The sequence below is a fragment of the Canis lupus genome, chromosome 25 (genome assembly GCF_048164855.1).
Source record: "Canis lupus baileyi chromosome 25, mCanLup2.hap1, whole genome shotgun sequence".
NCBI classification, from domain to species: Eukaryota; Metazoa; Chordata; class Mammalia; order Carnivora; family Canidae; genus Canis; species Canis lupus.
The window spans coordinates 17,185,646-17,202,126 of NC_132862.1; the positions used below are offsets into that span (position 1 = coordinate 17,185,646).

The 16,481-nt window shown below is 37.5% G+C and overlaps 1 pseudogene; it reads right to left on the reverse strand.

Annotated features, from left to right (window-relative positions):
• Positions 1-15,687: 15,687 nt before the first annotated feature.
• Positions 15,688-15,770, reverse strand: LOC140617757 (U4 spliceosomal RNA; annotated as a pseudogene).
• Between the last annotated feature and the right edge of the window lie 711 nt (positions 15,771-16,481).

Consider the following 16,481-nt stretch of genomic DNA (forward strand, 5'->3'; position numbering starts at 1 on the left):
AAGAGAAAAGACTCAAATTAATAAAATTACGGATGAAAGAGAAGAGACCACAACCAATATCAAGGAAAAACAAACGATTTTAAAAATGTATTATGAGCAACTATATGCCAACAAATTAGGCAATCAAGAAGAAATGGATGCATTTCTGGAAACTCACAAATTACCAAAACTGGAAAGGAAGAAATAAAAAACCTGAAGAGGACAATAACCAGTGAGGAAATTGAATCAATCAAAAACCTCCCAGGACACAAAAGTCCAGGGCCAGATGGCTTCCCAGGGGAATTCTATCAAACATTTAAAGAAGAAATAATACCTATTCTACTAAAGCTGTTTTGAAGGATAGAAAGGGATGGAATACTTCCAAACTCATTTTTTTGAGGCCTGCATTACCTTGATCTCAAAACCAGACAAAGACCCCACCAAAAAGATTTATAGACCAAACTCCCTGATGAACACAGATGCAAAAATTCTCACCAAGATACTAGCCAATAGAATCCAACAGTACATTAAGAAGATTATTCACCATGACCAACTGGGATTTATCCCCAGGATGCAAGGGTGGTTCAACACTCGTAAAACAATCAATGTGATAGATCACTTCAATAAGAGAAAAAACAAGGACCATATGATCTTCTCAATAGATGCAGAGAAAGCATTTGACAAAATACAGCATCCATTCCTGATTAAAACTCTTCAGAGTGTAGGGATAGAGGGAACATTCCTCAGCATCTTAAAAGCCATCAACGAAAAGCCCACAGCAAATATTCTCAATGGGGAAACACTAGGAGCCTTTCCCCTAAGATCAGGAACATTACAGGGATGTCCACTCTCACCATTGCTATTCAACATAGTACTAGAAGCCCTAGCCTCAGCAATCAGACAACAAAAAGAAATAAAAGGCATTCAGATTGGCAAAGAAGAAGTCAAACTCTCCCTCTTCACAGATGACATGATACTGTACATAGAAAACTCAAAAGACTCCACCCCAAGATTGCTAGAACTCATACAGCAATTCAGCAAGGTGGCAGGACCAAATTTTTTTTTTAAGATTTTATTTATTTATTCATGAGAGACACAAAGAGAGAGGCAGAGACATAGGCAGAGGCAGAGGCAGAAGCAGGCTCCCTTTGGGGAGCCCAATGCAGGACAGTCCTAGGACCCTGGGATCATGACCTGAGCCAAAGGAAGACGCCCAACTGCTGAGCCTCCCAGGTGCCCCTCTCCAGCCTCAGCCTCTCTTCCAAACTCCTGCCTATTCCACATTCCTACCTGGATGTCAAATAGTGATCAAAAACTCAACTTCTCTAAAAACAAACTCCTAATCTCCTTTCAACCTTACCCTTCTGGGAAAATATTTTCAAATTATATATCTGACAAAGGACTTGACTCCAGGGTCAGCCTGGCTGGCTCAGTGGTTTAGCGCCACATTCAGCCCAGGGTGTGATCCTGGGGAGCTGGGATCAAGTCCCATGTTGGACTCCCCGCATAGAGCCTGCTTCCCCTTCTCCCTAAATATTGTAAAATTTTAAAAAAAAAAAAAAAAAAAGGACTTGACTCCAGCATATGGAAAGAACTCCCAAAATGCAGAAGAACATAAACAGTCTTATTTTTTAAATGTTAAAAGATTTAAATAATCACTTTACCAAAAAAGATGTACAGATGGCAAATAAGCATATGAAGTGATGTTCAACATCACTAGTCATAAGGAAATGCAAAACTACAATGAAAATGAAATGCTACATACCTCTTAGCAACACACACACAATTGACAATACCAAGAGCTGGTGAGAACTCACAGTAACTGGAATTCTTTTTTTTTTTTTTTTTTAAGATTATTTATTTATTTATTCATGAGAGACACACAGAGAGAGGCAAAGACACAGGCAGAGGGAGAAGCAGGCTCCTTGCAGGGAGCCCAGTGTGGGACTTAATCCCGGGACTCCAGAATCACACCCTGAGCCAAAGGCAGGCGCTCAACGGAAGAGCCACCCAGGCATCCCAGTAACTGGAATTCTTTTTTTTTTTTTTTTTTTTTTTTTTTTTTTTTTTTTTTTTAGTAACTGGAATTCTTATACATTGCTGGTGAGAAGGCAGACTAGGACAACCAATTTGGGAAACTCTTTGGCAGTTTCTTTTAAAGTTAAACATATACTTAGCATATTTATCTAAAGGTAATGAAAATCTATGTTCACACAAAAAAACTGTATGTGAATGTTTAAAGCAGCTTTATTCATAATCATCAAAACCATCAAAAACAACCCAAACAGCCCTCAACTGGAAAAAAAAAAAATCCTACCCTCCCTATAGCATTACCCAGCTTAGTAAAGAAAAAATTCTATTCTAGGGATCCCCAGGTGGCTCAGCGGTTTAGCGGCTTGCAGCCTGGGGTGTGATCCTGGAGACCCGGGATCGAGTCCCACATCGGGCTACTTGGGTGGAGCCTGCTTCTCCCTCTGCCTGGGTCTCTGTGTCTCTCATGAATAAATAAACAAAATCTTAAAAAAAAAAAAAAAAAAAAAAGAAGAAAAGAAAAAATTCTATTCTATGTCTAGAGCAAACATCTTGGAGTCATATTTGATGTCTTTCTCTCAAACTCTACATGAATCCTTTAACAAATTATATTAGTTTTAAATTGTAAATGTAATATATCCATAACTGACCATCTCATAGTACATCACTGCTACCACTGTTTCAAACCATCATCATTTCTTGCCCAGATTATTGCAATAACTTTCTAGTTAATCTCTACACTTCTCTGTATCTGTTCTTCATACTATTAAAAATGCAACCCGGATCATGTCAGATTTTGGCTCAAAGCCTGCAATGAAGTCCTAACTCACTTATGATTTTACAACCAACACCTAACTCTAGCCTCCCTGGCCTCGTCTCCTTTTATCTTCCCATTGGTCCCTCAACTCCAGCTACACTGGCTTCCTTTTTTTTTCCTGAATGGAAGCATGCTTCTACCTCAGGACCTTTGTACTTCTTTTTCTTTTTTTTTTTTTTTTTTCTCAAATTGTTATTTAAATTCTAGGTAGTGAATATACAGGGCAATATTGGTTTCAGGAGTGGAATTCAGTGATTTATCACTTACAAACAACACCAAGTGCTCAGCATAACAATGCACTTGCTTTTCCTTCTGTTTGGAATACTTTTTCATCACATAACCATATGGCTTCCTCCCTTACTTCCTTCAGGTCTCTATTTAGATGTCACTTTCATGGTGAAGCTTTCCCTGACCACCCTATATACTATTTTGTATTTCTGCCACCCTTCCCCAGGACTGCCTCACCCGCCTTGCTCTTATTTTTCTCCATAACACCTATTACTATTTGATATATTATCTATTTATTTGTTGGGTTTTTTGTGTTCCCCAATTAAATGTAAACTCCCTGAAAGCAAAAACTGAGTTTTCACCCTGTATTATCTCTATACCTAAATCAATGCCTGTCATATACTAGGTGCTTAATAAACCTTTGTTAAAAACATGAATGAATGAATCATAATAGAATGTAAGAAATACACGTAGATAATACTATCTCCATAGAATTATTATATGTGCTGCCAAGCGAGCACAGAATCTCCATAGAATTATAAAAAATAATTACATTTGGTTAAAAGCTTTGGAAAATGGTGAACAGGGTCCTATAGATACGGGTATTTTGAGGATTTTCAGTTCTATGGGAAAATTATCCTGGTCGTCAATAAAGAGGAATGAAGTTGCATAGCTGGCTCTCAGATAAGAGATAAGAGAATGAAGACCAAATTGTGCTTCAGACTTGAGACTACCAGACCTTACTTACCAAGTAAGTCAAGAGCACATTGGAAACTGGCCAAGGAAATGGGTAAAGGGCTCCACAACACAGGACTCCCCAGGCATGCACTGGTTACCAAGCAGATGCGCCACCTCCTGAGGATAATATTATAATGAGAAATGAAGTAAATCGTCAATAAGAGGTTAGTCTAAATAGTGCCACCTTGGAGGAAGATCTGGGGGAGATGTAACAGTCGATTAAAGGTAAGATAACCTGAACACAGATTTTAGATTGTAAATAAAATATAAGCCAAGACTTGGGCTTAAGAACTCCATGGGTACTAAGTATCTGTGAACCTTTCTGTGATTGGATTAGTGATTGGGGTTTGTGTTTATAAATTTGATGTCTGATTCAACAACATTGATTCATTGTATACTTCAATAAAAACAGAGTTGTTTTTTGTTTTTGGGTTTTTTCTGTGGTGAAACAGAACTCCCTCTCTAGGTAGTTTACATACCCTGGCAAAGAAGGAATGCCTATGGACTCTTACTGCTTTGTTTGCTTTCTATGCCTCTTACTATAGTAAGAGCAAATAAACTAGGCAAAGAGAGTATCAAAGAGAAGAGCAACATAAATCAATATTTAATATACAGTGGAGTGAACTAGGCTTCTTGTGGTGATTGTTTCCCAACATACATAAATATCAAATCATTCTGTTGTACACTTGAAACTAATATAATATGTCAATTATACCTCTACAAAAATTATATATTCATACACATATGTATTCACACACAGTTTTCATGGTGCAGGTCAGCAATATTAGTAATAATTAGTGATAATCATTATTAAAATGTTATATTTATATGGTACTTTACATTCAAGTGTGCATTATACTCTCATTTCATTCTCACTACTGCCCCCTTCAGTTAGGTGTTAACACTCCCATTTACAGTTCAAGCAGTTAAGAGAACTTCATCATTCAGCTGTGACCTACACCTAGAATGAAGATAGTCCTATTTATGCCTATTGTCCTAGAATAATTATTAAGAACACTCTTTTTCCAAAGTCTCCTAGTCGGAAATAAATTTTATGGTCACTCTACCAAAAGCCTATTTCTTTCATTCACACAATTTCATTATCACTTTGTTTCTTCCATTTATAGCACCTCGTGGTGGTTATAACAGCCTAAAGAGCTGTCTTCTGACCATGAAATCACTTCTCTAAGAAAGGGCATTTTAGTTTGCAAACAAACTCAGCCAGTAACTTTTAAAATGGAAAATTATCAATATAGTATAGCAGTTAAATGATCAGGGTCTCAATCTTAGCTCTACTACTTCCTAGCCATGTGGCTTTGGGGAAATTAATGTGGAAAAAAATCAGCCAGAACACCATTAGCATAAGACTTTATTTTAGGGGCACCAGGGTGGCTCAGTGGTTGAGCATCTGCCTTCGGCTCAGGGCGTGATCCCGGGGTGCTGAGATAGATGCCACATTGGATCTGCCTATGTCTCTGCCTCTTTCTCTGTGTCTCTCATGAAAAAATAAAAAATAAAAAAATTTAAAAAAAAAAAAACCTTATTTTAAAATGTTGGTCCTGGGTGCCTGAGCGGTTCAGTTGGTTAAGCATCTGCCTTCAGCTCCCATCATGATTCCAGGGTCCTTGGATCAGAGCCCTGCATCTGGCTCCCTGCTAAGCGGGAGCCTGCTTCTCCCTCTCCCTCTGCTCCTCCCCAATGCTTCTGCTCTCTCTCTCTCTCTCTCTCTCACTTGCTTGTGCTCTCTCTCTCCAATAAATAAATAAAATCTTTAAAATAAAATAAAATGTTGGTCCTGACATTTCATGTCAGACAATTTTCCAAAGAAAACATCCAGATGAAAAAAATTAAAAAAAAAAAAAGAAAGAAAAAAGAAAACATCCAGATGGCCAACAGACACCTGAGAAGATGCTCAACATCACTCATCATCAGGGAAATACAAATCAAAACCACAATGAGATATCACCTCACACCTGTCAGAATGGCTAAAATTAACAACACAAGAAACAGGTGTTAGTGAGGATGTGGAGAAAGAGGAGACTCTTGCACTGTTGGTGGGAATGCAAACTGGTGCAGCCACTCTGGAGAACAAACAGTATAGAGGTTCCTCTGAAACTTAAAAATAGAACTATCCTATGACCCAGAAATTACAGTACTAAGTATTTATCCAAAGCATACAAAAATACTGATTCAAAGAGGTACATGCACCCTGATTTTTATAGCAGCATTATCAACAAGAGCCAAACTGTGGAGAGAGCCCAAATATCCATCGACTACTGAATGGATAAAGAAGATGTGGTATATCTATATTTATATATACATATATATATGATTGGATAAAGAAGATATAAATATATATAATGGAGTATCACTCAGCCATCAAAAAGAATGAAATCTTGCCATTTGCAATGACGTGGATAGAGCTAGAGTGTATTGTGCTAAATGAAATAAGTCAGAGAAAGACAGATATATGATCTCAGTCATATGTGAAATTTAAGAAAGAAAAAAGATGAACATATGGGAAGGGAGAGAGGGAAACAAACCACAGAGACTCTTAACAGAGAACAAACTGAGGGTTGATGAAGGGAGATGGAAGGAGAGATGGAATAGATGGGTGAAGGGAATCAAGGAGGGCACTTTTTGTGATGAGTCACTGAGTTCTACTCCAGAAACCAATATGCACTGTATGTTAACTAGTTAAAATTTAAATAAATAAATATTTAAAAAATAAAATGTTTGTCCTGAGAAGGCTCCTGAAGGAACTAGAAAACAGTTTGTCTTTAGGAAGGAAGGGTCAGGAACTTATAGGATTTTAGCTGGGATCAAGAAGGGGACTGTGGGCCAAAATTCAGTCAGTTCTGGGAATAGCTGGTCAGAAAAGCATCTAAGAATAGGAGGAAATTGTTATTGCAAATTAGTAGCCATTGTTTGGGCAATTTGAATTAATCAGAATGGATGGGAGTGACAGATCAGGATTAAAATCCTGTGCAAGGGGCAGCCCAGGTGGCTCAGCAGTTTAGTGCCTGCCTTTAGCCCAGGGCCTGATCCTGGAGTCCCAGGATCAAGTCCCACATGGGGCTCCCTGCATGGAGCCTGCTTCTCCCTCTGTCTGTGTCTCTGCCTCTCTCTCTCTCTCTCTCTGTGTCTCTCATGAATAAATAAATAAAATCATAAAAAAAAAATCCTGTGCAAGAAGGAATGGGAGGAATAATTTAGGCCCAGTAGACACACAGGGGCCATGTGGAAAACTTTCAGGATGTCAGGGACTCTCACATAAATTAACCTCTTCAAAGCTCAATTTCCTCATCTGCAAAATAAGAAGATGTACAGTACTACCTTTTAAGTTGTTGAGAGGACTACATATGTTATTAAATATAAGGCAGGCAAAATATTAAGGACTTAATAAATATTATTATTATTTTCTTTCTTTACTTCCCTCTGCCTTCTGAAAGAGGGTAGAATGGGAATAAGGGTGAATATATATTTTCCAGAAAGGTTTAAGGCAGTACCATCTCCAGAATTTTTATGAGTTTGGGCTTAGCGCTCACAATTCTTTTGGAAGGGGGACAGTAACAAAAGGAGGCTTGGATTGGCATTAGTGCCTCCATAATTTTAATAAACTCTCCCACATGTGCCCTTTGATGTGGAAAATGACTTTTTCTCAAAGGACTAGCCCAACACTAATCCCTGTGATACCATATACCATTCGCCATCCTTCTCAACCCAACCAAGCTGCCATCCGTAAACCCCAACGTTCTGGATCTGTATGGAACAGCTAAGGGACTTTCTCAAGGCTTTCTTGTATTTGCATAATAAGTTCACCATTCTCTATTTAGATTACATATTTTAGATAAATATATAATCATTTACATAATATTTACATATTTTAGATAAATATATAATCATTTACATAAATAAGCACAATTTACTAAATGATAAAACACAATTTACTAAAGAAGCTTGATTCACTTTCCAAAAGTTTGAGAAAAAAAATCAGTTCTTTATAATAAAAGACGAAAACTCCAAAAGGCATCTGAAGTGAGGAATAGAAAGCATGCATAGAGATTATGAAGGCAGGGAACTTTCCAAGTGGTACTCAGACTTCATCCACTCAACATATTGAAACACAGACTGGTGATCCATGGTAGTTTGAAGGTGTTTTATATGTTATTCATTACTTAAAGATTTTACTATATTTTTCTTGGAAGAAAAAAACTCCTTCTTTTGGCTTTTTGAAAATAAGGTAGATTTCATCAGATGTCAAAAGTATCAATGACTAGTTCAATAGCTTCTCTTTAACTCTAAGACTAAAAGAATAGTGATTAACTCTGATACTTAGTAGTTTCGTTCCATAAATCACAAATTTTCCATTATTTTCTTGCTGGAACTGTCTAAACTCTATTTAGAACCAAAGGCCCTGATGATACTAACAGTTTCTATTCTAAGTGTCAACACATTACACACTTTTACTCTGTGCAATGGCACAAGTGCTTTATAGAGATACATGATTCTATGAATCAAAGTCTGGAGAGGCTGTCCATTTTTTCTTCTGTTCAAGGAGATCAGTGTCCTCTGAAATCAAAACTCACCTAACAAAAAAGGAACTTGATGTTTTACTCCATGAAACAAGTATCATGTAGAGAGGGGTAACACTTTTATAAAGGCAAATTATTGTTTCTAAATTCAAGTTTTATATTTCTGGCACCAGACTAGATCTAGATGGTCCATCCCCATCACAAGATTACACAAATGTTTGACTAGGGTTTTTTTTTCTCTTCTGTATTTATTGTTTTATGACAAGTGTTTCATTTCATTTTGCTCCTTTATGTTTTCTATATTTTAAATTGAACAAGTCTTACTTTTATCATAAGAAAAAAGAGAAAAAATAAATTTTAAAAATGCACACATACAGTATTCACATTGTGTCAAATAAATGACCAGATAGGCAATAAGGGCAGAAAGAGTTCTGAGAAAAACAGATGGACACTAAGGTGGCACAGCTGGGAGGGCAGTGGGATTAAAATAGCCTTGAAGATGGGCAGCCCTGGTGGTTTAGTGTCGCCTTCAGCCCAGGGCCTTATCCTGGAGACCTGGGATCGATTCTCCCTCTGCCTCTCTCTCTCTCTCTCTCTCTCTCTCTCTGTGTGTGTGTGTGTGTGTGTGTGTGTGTGTGTGTGTGTGTGTCTCATGAATAAATAAATAAAATCTTAAAAAAAAATGGCCTTGAAGAGAAGTGACATAGGTTAAGAGGAGAGGAAGAGGGGAACAAAGGATCAGGGGAAGGAAGAAAACAACAAAGCATTGTGAAGTTTATACTTTAGGGGGAAATTGGTCAGTTCCTTTATTAGTTTATTTGAATTTTTTATGCAAAAGAGAAAATTTGGGGGATATAGGACCCACATTGTAAAGAGTTTATTTATTTATTTATTTTTTTTTGTAAAGAGTTTAGAATTAGGATTAAAGGAACTTTATTCTGCAAAACTCAGACACAAATTCAAGAACTGAGTAGAGTTTTAACTTGCATTTGCAAAAGAGACAAGTTAGTGCAGAATTGACTCAATCAAGAAAATAGAAGCCTTTGAATTAAAAATCACAAGGTCAGGAGATAACTCTGTTCTATGGTAGTGAGTAATTCCAACTGGATAACTTTTGGGTCCATTTTGATACAAAAGAAAACATATTTCTGTCTTTTGAATAAAAAACAACTTTCTGGCTTATCTTAGAGTTCAAGGCTTTTAGAATGGTTCCTGTTTTTTAAAACTTATCTTAGAGTGCAAAGTTTTAGAAATGTCAGCCTTTTCTAGGCTTTGGTACAGAATGGGCTTGATTAGTAGTTATTGTGGACAGGACTAGACAAGACATCAGTTTTCTTTGACATATTGTATAAACTAGAGTATAGAGCTTCAAACGTCCAGAGGTTTCAGCCAGACCATGGGGTAGAGCTATGATCATACTGGTTGTGCATGGCACAACTGTAGGGGGTGTTATGTACACAGTGCCCTCTGTAGACCTACAATGCCAAATCTGCTCAGCTTTACTTGGAAACCTAGAAGCCAGCCAAGTAACATAAATCAGTGAAACATAAAATCCACCTAAAGGATTCCAACTAATTAAAAAAAAAAAAGTTCAAAACACAGTGGAGCAATAAAACAAATTTGCAGTCTATATCCAGCCTTGGAGCTCCACTTTGCAGCCTCTGCCTATAGAACCTAGAAACAGTCAATATTTTTGAGCAGTGTAATGATATATTAAAGAGGTCTGTAAAATGAATTAGAGAGAAAAAAGACTAGAAAGAAGGAAACCAGTAAGAAAACTACTTCAGTAGCCTAAAGTGGGAGAAACAAAGGCCTGTCCTAGGCTTATGGTAATTGGATAAAAAAGGAAGAATTCTTCAGATTCAGTGACAAAATTCAGATCTGATTCAGAATCAAGTCAATTCAGAGGTCTTCCCAGAAGAAAAAGAAGCAAAGGAGTTCAGAGTAATACAAGATTTGGAACATAGGTTCTTACGAAAATACTTGGAGAAGAAAAGATTTACCTTTGAAATAAATTCAGATTTTTTTTTAAGATTTTTTTTTAATTTATTCATGAGAGACACAAAGAGACTGAGACATAGGCAGAGGGAGAAGCAGGCTCCCTGCGGGAAGCCCGATGTGGGGTTCACACACTGAGCAGAAGGCAGACGCTCAACCACTGAGCTACCCTGGCATCCCTAGATGTTTTTTTTAAAAAAGATTTTTAGATTTTAGATCTAAAAAACAACTTAAATTTTACATGCAAAAAAAAAAAAATTTTAGACTATGATAGTAAAAATCGTATTTTGAAAGATTATTTAATGCTATAGTACTATGATTCAAAATACGTGGGGAAAAAAAGCCAAAAAAGAGGGAGAAGGAAATTGGAAAAACTATGCAAAAATGTTAACAGTGACTGTTTTTGAGTAATGTGATTATGAGTTCTAATAATTCTCTTCTTTATATTTACATGCAGTTTCCAAATTTTCCACAATAAATGTATTATGTTTATAATTAGAAAAATCAAGTGTTTTAATATCCCAAGGTACTTACCTTTCATATAATCTATATATCTATATATATTTTAAAGATTTTATTTATTCATGAGAGACATAGAGAGAGAGACAGAGACCTAGGCAGAGGAAAAAGCAGTCTCCCCAGGAGGAACTCAATGTGGGACTCAGTCCCAGGACCTCAGGATCATGCCCTGAGCCAAAGGCAGACACTCAACCACTGACCCACCCAGGCATCCCTACATAATCAATATATTAAGTCTCCATTGGTTTTCTTGTTTGTTTGTTTCAATTATTTGCAAAAGGAAATGCTAATAGGTTAGCTTTTTTTTTTTTTTTTTTTTTAAGTAGGCTTCATCCGTGGTAGAACCAAATGCAGGGCTTGAACTCAGGATCCTGAGATCAGAAGTCTGATGCATAACTGACGGAGCCAGCCAGAAACCCCTACTTTAGCTTCTTGGTGTTGGGAAAAAAGATCTTGTTCTAGGGTGTGAAATATAAAGTCTTTGCAATCCCAAAGATATATTTGATATTTTCCAGTAATATAGACTTGTTTTAGGCATTATTTTTGACTCAAAAATTAATTTCAAATGTGTTAATAATTTTGTTTAAAAAACAATGGGTTTGTTTTCTTTTTTCAGCATTAGCTATGAGTCTTTCTCACATTGCCCTCAAGACTTAAAGACCATCTGAGCTTTTGCCAAGAACATAAAAGTTCAAGGTAAGACGAAATGATAATAGAAACGGCAATAAAAATAATGTTTATAGCTTTAAAAATAGTTTCACATATATTTGATACAAGGCTCATTTGACTTTTAAGAAAAAAATAGAATGTAATAATGGCAGGGGTTTTTTTTAGCTCTACTTTGTGGAGGAGACATTGAGACTCAGAGAGGTGAGTCTTTTGCTCAGTATCACACACAGCTACTAAATTAGTAAAATCAGAATTCAAAGTCTTCCATTTCTAAGTACTGTAATTTTTCCTACAGAGTGTTAATGGGAAACCATGAAAATTATGTCCATCTCCTTAGACCCTTTTCTGTACTGACAGCGGGGACTATTAATCTTGCCACCTTTGCCCAGGCCCATGACCTCTCACTATGGTCCAGCCTACTCTAACCTAATGAAACCCAAAATACAGCAAAGGAGACGAGATAATGATTAAACACACACACACACACACACACACACACACACACACACAAACACCACCACCACCCTAAAAACAAAACTTGTTAAGTAAAAAAAACAGTCTTTCATTTCTTTGAGACATATTTGGCATTTTAAACTTTGCACAATGGTTTGCATATAAGTCCTTCCTAAATGAATACAAGAGTAAAGTTCTGAGATAAATAATGGAAATGATTGAAAATTCACAAGTTTATTATGCAGTAAGTCACACCCACCAACAGAATAATTTTTTATGCATGAATCTTGTACTTATCATAAACGGTTAGAAAGGGGGTACAAGGGATCCCTGGGTGGTGTAGCGGTTTGGCGCCTGCCTTTGGCCCAGGGCGCAATCCTGGAGACCCGGGATCGAATCCCACATCGGGCTCCAGGTGCATGGAGCCTGCTTCTCCCTCTGCCTGTGTCTCTGCCTCTCTCTCTCTCTCTCTCTCTCTCTGTGACTATCATAAATAAATAAAAATTAAAAAAAAAAAAAGAAAGGGGGTACAACTCTCTTGGATGACCCGAGGCATAACTGCAAGAATCAGCTTCAGTTCCACCTGGTTATATCCCCCAAATTAGCTTTCCCTTCATACGTCTTTTATATGATCCCATTTGGCAGTTACACCTACTTGCTGGAAGAATTTCTCATTGTTCTGTGATCAAGAGTATCACTTGTCTTAACTGATACTCTACTGTTCGTCATGCAAACATGATTTTTGCTTTGAACACCACTTTGATTTGATACATTCTCAAATTGTTCTTCATGCATGCATGGGTTCTTTGTGTCATTTTTTTTCTACCTGGATTATTAACTTCTTACATATACTATTTGGACATTTGTTCATGCTTTTATGCTTAACACCCACACTGCTTTGTTCAATATGGGTGGATAATTTGGATATACTAGCAAATAGCTCATCTGTCACTGTACTGATCACTTTAAAAGCAACACTGCTTTTTCTAAAGTTTATTGTCACATAATAAGTAGTTATCAAATGAATCATTAAATGGATATCAGCTAAGAGGTATTATAGACAACTTTGAGTGGGATGTTACAAAAAGTAGATTCATGGGGGTTTTACTGAGCAATAAAAATGATTAAAGCCTGGTTGTAAATTAATATTTGAAAATTTTTAAGAATAAAGAATAAACTTAAAGAACAAGAACTTGTAAAAATGATGACTTGATAACTTCTCAAAGGAAACAGAATATCCTCCTGCCCAAAGGTACTCCCTCCTGTATTATTTATCTATTTATGCTGATGGGGTTCAGAACACACTAGCCCAAAATATGAATATTTTAACTGAAGGAGTTTGAGAAAACAAGCAGAAGCAGGAAGATCACTCTGACCTTCCTCCTACACTTCTGCCTTGAATCGGGTCATAAAACCCTCATGGACGAGGTGCCCTCCCTATACATGGTGGAAAGAGCATCATTATCTCCAGGACAAAAGGACATCAAGAAGAATCCAAACAAACGGCCTTGTTGAGTATGTTACTATAATTACCTCATAATCTCTCATACTCCTCCATATCAATCCTCTCTTCAAACCTAGCATAAAAGTACTCAGGTCTAACTGTTTCTTTGGGTCTTCATTACCCTACGAAGGTTCCTGTGTCCCATAAAACTTGTATTAAATTTGTATGTTTCTCTTTTACTAATCTGTCTTTGTCGGTTTAATTTTCAGACTAAGCCAGGGACCTTCACAGGTTTGAGGAACACTTTTCCCTCCCTTACACTACATAGCAAATTACTTGAGACTTGGCAGTTTCAAACAATAAACATTTATTATCTCACACCATTCCAAATGGTGAGGAATCTGGGAGCAGCTTAGCTGAGTGTTTCTGCCTTAGACGGTCTCCTGAGGTTACAGCCAAGATGTCAGCCAGGCTGCAGTCATATGAAGGCTCACCTGAGCTAGAGGATCCCCTTGCCAGTTCGTCACCTGGTTGTTGGCAAGAAGTCTCAGCCTCTCACCAGATGTGCCTCTCCATAAGATTGCTTATGAAGTGACAGCTGGTTTCCCCCAGAATGAATGATGAGAGAGAGAGAGAAGACACCAAGATGAAAGCTACAGTGTCTTTTATAACCTCTTCTCAGAAGCGACATAGTATCACTTTTATTGTATTCAGTCAGTCACGAAGACCACCCTGGTACGACGTGGGAGATGTCCCAAGGGTGTGAATACCCGGAAGCAGGGCTCACTGGGGGACATCTTGGAGCCTGGCTGTCATCCTTCCCTTGTATCCTTTACTATCTTCTTCTGCGCCCATCACCCTTTTGCTCTGTCAACTTAAACTACTTCCTCCTTGCTAGATCCTCCCCTATCTTGGTTCCAGACACTCTGAAATTATACTCTGAAGCTTCACTTCTATATCATCTTGGGGAAAAAAGAAAACACAAAACCCTTCCTGAACTGCTCTTCCTACTTTGGCTCTAGTTACCCACTCTGTCTCCATGGTTGAACTCCTAAAAGAGAAGTCCGTGCACACTTCTGCTTCTTCACCTTCTATTTCTTTGTCCCACAGCAATTTGACCTGCACCCAAACTTTTCCAGGGGAACTGTGATCCCCAGGTCACTGGAACATTGCAAAGAGCTCTTGGTGTAAAATTCCAATACATTTTCAGCACTTACTTAATCTCTGCAGCGTTTGTTTTCATGAATCTCTTATCCCTGGGCCACTGTGACACCATTCTTCCTTGGCTTTTGTCCTAACCTTTTTATGACTATTTCTCAGCTTCCATTGTTGATCTTCTTCCTTTAAGTAAGTATTGGTATTCTTCACAATTCAACCCTCACTTCTTTTTTCTTATTATTCTGAACACTGTCCTTGTATTTTTTTCTATTCCAGAATTTCTAATTGGGAGGGGAAATTAAAAAAAAGAAAAAAGATACTCTAAAGGAAACCTTATCTCCAAAAAGAGTTTTATCCATTTGGTAACAAACTCTAGTGCAAAGGCATAATGAAGTGTGATCTCAGAAGAAGGCTTCCCTCTCTTCCTAGAAGAATCCACCAATATATCCACCAAGTCAATATTCACCATTTTAGTTCAACATTAAGAGCAGACCGCCTACTCTCATCATCAGTTTATGCAGAGAGAGCTACACCCAACCTCATAGTCACCTCCTATCTGTCAGCACCTCTTTCAGATACTTCATGGTGGCTGTGCCAAGACTCCCAGAATCGTGCCACATTCTGTTCTCCTAGACAAATTGTTCAACCAACCTCTCCCTGGAATGCTCAGGGTTTCAGACCTACACATCTCCTAAATTATTGTCACGAGACCACGTTCTGAGTCATACCCCACAGTGTGTTCTTAGCACAGACACGGCTATTGCTACTACAGCTAGTCCTGCTGTCTTCGCACTTCCACCATACTATGCACTATGAACAAGAGCTTATGATCAGTAACATCGTGATGCCGAGTAAAGGGCACTGGGCAGCAGCCTGCTGTTCATATACCTACTCAATCAGAAACTTTTAACATTTCCTTGTTGGTATAAGCCCCTTTTCAGGAGCAAAGCTAGAAGTCAGGTAGGCAGGTGTTTCCTTGTATTCAAGCTACAAACCTTATTTTGCCAATGAAATCACTGGCATTGAGAAAAGTTTTCTTTTTCTTTCTTTCTTTCTTTCTTTCTTTCTTTCTTTCTTTCTTTCTTTCTTTCTTTCTTCTTTCTTTCTTTTTTTTTTTTTTTTTTTTAGAAAAGCTTTCAATTAGCAATAATCACGCCTCAGAGAAACCTCATTGGCTACGATACTGCCACTGTGCAAAGCTGAAATCACTGGCATTGAGACTGAGCACCCAGAATTTCTCCACATCTTGGAGTCTCCAGAGCCTCATTCTAAAGCTAATGAAACCATCTCTGTACTTCAAGCCCATTTAGTCAGAGACTGCCAGAAATAGCTACTGCTCTTCTAACATATAAAACTGATTAGGGATCACAAGAAAAACTCATGCTTCATCTAGGGAAAAATATCTAAACATCAGTAGTGTGGGGAGGAAATTGTAAAATAAAATGAAATGTTAAAAGGAGAGAAAATCTGAAACATATGTTCCCAGAAAATGTTATGTCTAACAAATTTAATGCTAGTCCTAGATTATTAATGGAGAGAATGCAGAGAAGAAGAAAGGAAGGAAAGAAAAGGAAGAGAAGGGAAGGGCAAAGTGAGGGGGGAGGTAGGGAAAGAAAAAATATATAAAAAGAGTCTTTTTAGAAATCAATGAGAAAGGCACAAGGTTTGGTTCTAGATACCCTGAAACCACCTTTGCAAGTTAGTCAAGTTTTCTTCATCTCATAGTGCTTTCTATTCATTGGGAATGCATACATTTATGGCTGGTGTTTATACTGATATGCTTGTATTTTTGTCATTTTGAGAATGCTTTATAGACTCATAATTAAGACATAATTCAAGGTGAAATAGACAAAGGGGATTGCAAGTACCACTTAGCTTGATGAGCACTAACAAATGTATGGAATTGTTGAGC